This window comes from Python bivittatus, unplaced genomic scaffold (genome assembly GCF_059951505.1).
Source record: "Python bivittatus isolate LINGU-HERP-01145 unplaced genomic scaffold, Pbiv_v1 ctg000700_np1212, whole genome shotgun sequence".
Taxonomy (NCBI): Eukaryota; Metazoa; Chordata; class Lepidosauria; order Squamata; family Pythonidae; genus Python; species Python bivittatus.
The window spans coordinates 50808566-50815742 of NW_028277098.1; the positions used below are offsets into that span (position 1 = coordinate 50808566).

At 40.4% G+C, this 7177-nt stretch overlaps 1 protein-coding gene across 7 annotated transcripts in view; it reads right to left on the reverse strand.

Annotated features, from left to right (window-relative positions):
* RNF220 (ring finger protein 220) overlaps window positions 1-2561 on the reverse strand; it is a 366981-nt gene extending 364420 nt beyond the window's left edge. For 5 of the 7 annotated variants that reach the window (XM_088153606.1, XM_088153604.1, XM_025164345.2 and 2 more), the window contains exon 1: window positions 2359-2561. The gene's annotated coding sequence lies outside the window, so the exon portion shown is untranslated. Of the gene's footprint in view, window positions 1-291; window positions 1255-2358 lie in introns of those variants that run through there. The other 2 variants (XM_088153605.1, XM_088153608.1) reach the window with 2 other exon arrangements.
* Between the last annotated feature and the right edge of the window lie 4616 nt (window positions 2562-7177).

Consider the following 7177-nt stretch of genomic DNA (forward strand, 5'->3'; position numbering starts at 1 on the left):
CAAGCAATGTAAGTTACGTAGATTTTTATTCCCGAGACTACATAATACATCCATTGTTTGCCAACTTTTCAAAATCCCTTCCAAAAATCAAAACTCACAAAAAGGTATAAGCGAAAAAAGTAATGATTCTTTGATCTGACCTGTCAACAATTGGGATCTTTTCCCCAGCCCCGCTACAGAGTAAATATAGAACATTTCCGAAGTTTTCCCAGAGCTTAATGGGGGGGGGGGGGACTACTCAAAACTGCTTTCCTGATTAAGGAAAAAATATACAACTGATTTGGATCTTACCTGACTATTCCCCAAAATCTCCAGTTATCCACAGAAACAAAAACACATCATGATTCACATTTCATAGAGGGAAAAGAATCCTACCCTTATCTTACTTTTTCCAGCTGCAAATTAAAACAGGTGTCCTTTCCGGGTTACTAGCCTGAGCACAAAAAAAGAGAACTGATTTATATAATTTAAAACAATAGAAGAAAAAAGAAAGTTCCCAACCTCCCCGTTTCACTAAATACAACAAAAAAGAAAAAGACAAGGGTCCCAAAAGTACATTTGGGAGATACAGGAAATCAAAAGGAATTCCTCGCAATGAATTCACCCTGCCGTGCCTTGTCCTTGGGTTCTGGTTTTTAATAACCAGAAATCCCAGTAGCTTTGCGCCAGTAAAGTTCAGTGCAAAATCAGTTCAGCGCATTGCGAAGAAAACGAAATTTTCGTCCCTTCCAGGAAACAAGTGCGGGGGAGGATGTCTCCCTCTGTCCCGATTTCTATAGTCGGTTCAGGGTTGGTTTTCTTTTTAAAAATACCAAAGCTCATCAAACGTGCGGATGACTCGAGTTGTTTGAATTTATTGCAACAATCCCTTCTCTGCACATTTCCTGTCTGGAAGGCGAAAGCATTCAACGCAACTCCTGAATTGGTCACTGCCTAATGATTTCATTGTGCTCAAGCAGATGGTTTTTATGCATTTCGATCTACAAGGTGAGGAATTATTTCCCCTTCCTTGCAACCTCTGTGCTGACTTTCCTGCCTCTCTCTCGCGGCGGCGGCTGTATTACATTAAAACCTCGAGGCTTCTTAGCTTCTGAGCTTAAAGGCGCATAAAGTTTTACTACAGGAATCCAGCTAAATGTTCATTTTCCATTTCCCCCATTTCCTCCTTCCAAGATTTCCAAACGGGTTTGCGATTTGCTCGCTGTACCCACGCTCTGACCCTAGACCACAACGCCGCCTTTTACTGTTTCTTGCAGGAATAACTGCAAACAGGCAAGCGACTAAGACTTTGCCTCTTCAAGAAATGCGGGCGTGTGAAATTCTTTGAAAGAAAGGAAGTTGTTTTCGAAACTTCAACCTTTCATCCAAATTATAAGTGTTTCACATATGCTACCGTCATCGCAACGAAAAAGAACTTGGACCAAAATAGACAAGTCCTTCTTAATTGCTATTGGTTAATTGCCAATAATCAAAGTTCAAATGCGCGCCTGTCCTACAGTAAAACTGAAAGCGTTGGAGGGCACGGTGCTGATTGTACGCGGGGGCAGCTGAATGCAAGACCCCCAAACAACGGTGTTTTAAACATCACCTTTTGCTTAAAATTAATTATAATTGTTTTTATTGATTCGTTCCTCCCCATAAAGTGCCCCTCTCCCTTTTGGTTTGGTTTGGGGAAACTGCTTTGTTGCATCAAGAGACCTTGGGACCTGCGAAGAAAAGTAGGGAAATACCTCCGTGTGGTGCCCACAAGGATTGCCGCCCTCCTTAAAAAAAAAAAAAAAAAAAAATCTAAATGTTGCTGGCGCTAATTGGGAACACGCTGTTTTCGGCTGCATTTGCACGAATTCAACCCCGGCACCTGATCCCACCCCCTCCCGTGTGCACTATTTCCCACCTCCCCCCCCCCAGGAAAATAAAGAGCAGGAAAAGAAGGAGGAGAGTCCTGGGATCAGGGCTAGCCTTCAGAGGGGAGGGGGCACCCCATTGATTTGATTTTTAAATGCATACTCATTAAGATTCCACTCCCCACACACATTCAAACACACATACCCCTTCCAGCATTTCCACCCCAAGTTCCGATAAGCAACTGCTTGCCTTAAAACTTTGTTCTGGAGAATGGGGCGTGGAGCGAAATAGAGACACAAACTTGACTTGCAAAGTTTTACTTTTCGAAACATTACTGCCTGCATTTGGGGAATTCTTTAAGTACCAGGGTAGAGAATTGAGTCGGAGCCCCAGCGATCAACCGCTGAAAAGTTAGACACACGCATGTATGTAAACCTCCTCCCCCCTCGACATATGCAGCGCTCCTGGACTTTCTATCAGCTTCCCCCCTCCCCGCAATTTCCAGATACTTACCGTGCAAATTTCTCGGAAGGCGGCGTCCCTCTTTGATTTCAGGCTGGGGAAGGCAAGAATCTGAGAGGTGCGTGGGCAGGAAGGCTGGACGTACTAACCCCGGCGCGTGTGTGCAAGCGCTTTCGGCCAGCATGGGAGTGAGCGAGAGCCTGACACGGCTGCTGGGAGCCAGGGAAGGCGCAGCGCTGCCGCTCGAAGCCGCCTCTAATCAGTGAATGAGCCTCCACTCTCTCAGGGATTCCTAGCTGTTCACACACACGCGCGCGCTCGCTCGCTCGCAAACACACACGCACGCACACATAGACACAGAGCCGGCCTGAGAACGGAATACATTAGGGCAGGGAGGAAGCTTGGGAAATGGAGTCCACAGCTGGAAAGCACAGCTGCTCAGGGATGAATTGCCCTCCCCAACACGGACCAATGGATAAAGTTTGGCTAGAAGCAGGGTGAAGGGGATGGGTCTCTACCTAGGGTCCAGCTGCTTTCTATGCTTCAAGTTCAATGTGGTCATATTCTATCTAGAACTAAGGCTCTTTTCGCAAGAAAAAACGAAGTGGGTGCTATAATCCTTTCCATTTAAAATTGGTTCTCATCTGCTTTCTTCTCCATTAACAGCTTTGGTAAGTAAGGACATCTTCCCATGTGATGCTTAAATCGACCTGTAAATGACGAAGTATTGTTAATGTAACACAGTACCTACATGGGTGAAAATGTATGTGCTGTTTATCTGCTGAGCCCATCCTCTCTTAACAACATTCATACGTAACAATGGTTTTTACTGCCTTTTATAGTAGGGTGTTTTCCCATCCAGAATTTAAACCAGTTGCTGCTTAAACCTCTATAAGCCCAAATACCTACATTGGCTCTTATATACATGTTATTTCTTAACTGTTTCCAAATCCTCATTAACTACATTCACACAATACCCAAATATTCCAGTAAGTGTTTTCAATGTTTACTGTGAAACAACATTTAAGCTATAAAAGATATCATCATAGCGACATCTTAAGCGCAGGGACTCTGAAATAAGATCCACTGACTACAATCAGATTTATTCCCTAGCAAATACACATCTGTAGTGTCACTTGAGAAAACACTGATAGATCATAATGTTAACAGAGGACTGTTTGAATCAGCAACAATTTATAATTACTACATAGTACTAAACCCAGTCATTTTCCAGGTATTCTAGATGGTATTTCCAAACTAAATGGGCTAAATAGCTTTCTCCAACCTGATGCCTTCCAGATGAATTGGACTTCAACTGCTAGTATCGCCAACCAGTGTGGAAAATGAAATTCATCCCATATGGAAATATTGGACCAAATGACCTTTAGATTCCTTCCTGTCCAACAATCAGGAAGAACGGAGATATAAGAATGATACACTGATTTAAATGGAAGCTATTTCCATGGAAACAACAATTTATAAATGTTTAAAGTTATTTTCTTATAAAGAAAAATCAGCATTTCCAGAAGAACTTCAGAACTTAACGTTTGAGATCCGACTACTGACATTTAATAAAAATTATATATATGCATACATATGCCCCTATCCCCAACATGCACACATACACACTACATACAGACACCACATTAATTTTTTTTACACTCTGGATAGAATTATACTTAACAAAGTAACTTGGGAACATAGACTAATTTTTGAGGGACATTTGAACTCAGAGACTTTTTAGAAATTACCTACAGCATTGGAAAAAAGCAAGAGATATCTGAAGTCATAACTTTGTTTTTATTTTAAGTTCACAGGGTTGCTTAATTGTAAAACAATTAACAATTAATTAGACAAATACTGAACTACAAACTAGCCAACTACAATGTAGAGTAGCATGACATACAAATCTTATCTCTATGATCAGGTATTCTGAGTGAACTCAAAATATTTGATTAATTGAGAAAATCATAAGTAAACGTAAGTAAGCCTGATATGCAAACATAACCAGCAACTTTGAGAGAATAAATATATTAGGGCAACTACTCAAACACCAAAGTCTAGGCATATGCATGGTAAATGGCTAGCCTGGTAGAAGTATCTTCTGAGTATGTAGATCATACATTAATGAATATACATGTCCAGAAGTTCTCAGGACCTTGATCTGAAGCAGACTTCAAGGGACCTGAGCTGCTCTGCACCTTTGTAGTGCAGATCCAGAGGAGTACAATACTTAGTGTCTCATTAGATGATCTGAGAGAGGGAGAGAGATTATATAAAACACATAGTAAAATCATTACCAAAGGCAAGAATTAAAACTTGTTCTTTGCAAATAAATCCTTTGTTTACTTTTTCAGTGGGCCTTATTTTCAAAGTATACTGAGACCTGCAGCCACAGAAAGCTAGGTTTTAACCATCAGTTTTGAACCAAAGCCTTAGTAGAAAGTTCTGTAAATACAATGTGAAGCAATTAGTGGATGATTGTGTCACTGAAGTGATAAAAAGAAAGATTAAGAAGACCACGTTACCTATTATTGGGTAATCTAAAAGGACCAGTACTTACATTTTAAAAATGTTGAGGAAATTAATATATAGCAACCCTTCTATAAACTCTTGCCATCTGGAGGTGTTGTATCAGAACTTCAACCATTCCCAGAGAGCACAGCTATTATCAGGGAAATACATTTGTGGGGGGAGGTCAAAGACAACAAAGAGGCAGGTGTGACCAGGTGATCAAAGCCCTGCCCCTTTTTACATGTGTGTGATGCATGTAAAAAAGGGAACACACTTCAGTCACCCACCTTGCCTACCATTTTGATGTGGCAATTGCCACTGTTGTTCTGTTAGAACATAAGTGCTCTTATTGGATTATGTACCAACTGTCATTCAAACAGGCCAGTGAATTTCAGTAGATCTGACAGCATCTGGATCAAACTGATTGTTTTACCTAAATCGTTCTTAATCTGCTATTTCCTGAATGAGTGGATTCTTACATTTTATGAAATTGTAGTTACGAATTGATAACTATATGCACCTTTTATTATTTAAAATTTACATTGTTTTAGCATTTATGGCAAGAGCTACTTTTGAACAAAATACACATTTTAACCTAAACACAAGTTTTATTCCATAGTCCTCCCTTCTAATAGTCACTGTTTTTAAAGACAAACAAAAGAGCTTAACTCTCTCTCACTGTCAGTTGAATCAACCACTGGTGGAACTGAAAAAGAGACTTTTGAAACAAAGGACCTTTTTCTGTAAATAATAGGCTGCCTCTTCCTCCTGTTTTATCCCTAAGATTTCTGAAAAATATGTACAGTATTGAGCTTTGACAAGTCTTACTTTCCCAATAAATTACTACCCATGTCAAACTCTTACCTTTTAAAAACATTAAAGACATCAACCATTGTGACAATTGTGCTATTCTTTACTTTTTCCATAAAAAGTGAGACATTCTGTTGTCTGGGCAGGGCCAACTTCAGGCTTTGTAGGCCTTTGGACAACAGAATATCAGTGAACCCGCGAGTCCCACCTTACATTAGTAGTATCTTTGGTTTTTCATTCCCTCAGCCCAGTCAGCATAGCCACTGACAATGGTATAAACCTGCTTGAGCTCTATCATGTTCTATTTCAGCCCTACTGTTAACTTATAAGGGGTCCAATATGACCTAATGTCAAATAAAAGCTAACTAACTGTTTGACATTTTGGCATAACATTCCCAAGCTAGTTTGACCCTACCTACCAATAAGTTGCTCACCTGGTGACTTGGTGCTAGATGATTAAAAAAAAAAAAAAAGGCAACATATGTTAAATTGGGGCCTGCCATCCTGGCTGATGTCCCAGCCACCTTTGCAGCTGTCACTTTCCTTTTCTTTTCCTACAGTTTCTATTTGCCCCTGGCACTTTTTGCATTATACATTTCAACTTGGTCAGGAGGAGATTAGAGTGATGTGCAAACATCCTAACCCAATTAACAGCAGAAGTTGAAAGGGCTAGTTTTAAACCCAGATAGGCCTAGAGGGTTAACTAAACTAACTGGTAGTGTACTGCAAAGAGGACTGAGAAGGTTAACGGAGCACTAAACTCTCTGTACTGCCAGAACAGGTTTTCAGAGTATTTTCTCCAAATGAGACTTCTCTAGGCAGCTGCTAAGAAATAACTGTCCTCTGGATGGACGAGAGAGAAGCAATTGCCAAGGGGGGTTGCTGATTTGGCTAGAGGTGTCATGTAAAAGTTTCTACATTTTAAAATAATTTAGTTTAGAATGTCCTGGTGGTAATGTGACTTGTGGATCTTTTCCAACCAACAAATACCTTCGCTCCCTCTCTTCATGTCAACACTTCAGAAAAAAATCTATCTCTGGGCATTTTTAGGTTCTTCTAACTGGCAACGGTAGTAAGTATATCTACATAGGGGTGGGAGATATAAAAGTACTGACAAGTCCACTTTCCATAAGTTGGTTCTTCCATTTTCTTATTTCCAGTCACAATGTAATGCCAGGATTTAACCCTGCTTTTTAGCCTGCCATCTGATCTAGAAACTCTCCTAGAGTGGATAAATAACTTGAATTCAATCATTTTTCCCAAGTTCTAGGACTCAGCTCTGATTCTAGAAGTGAGTTCTGTGGCTGTCCCAAAAAGAGTTTTGCTAGTCCTGTGAATTTAACTTCAGGCATCTGCACAATTTTCAAGATTGATGTCAGCTCTTTGAGATAGGCCAGGTCAAGAAACAGACATTGCAGGGATTCTAAAAATGCTACTTTATTGTTGTAGGGTATAGTAACAGAATCTTGCTGTTCATGTCTGGACTGTGTTTTACTCTCTGGACTGTGTAATCTTTTCTGCAAGTCACTCCTTAACGGTTCTTTCA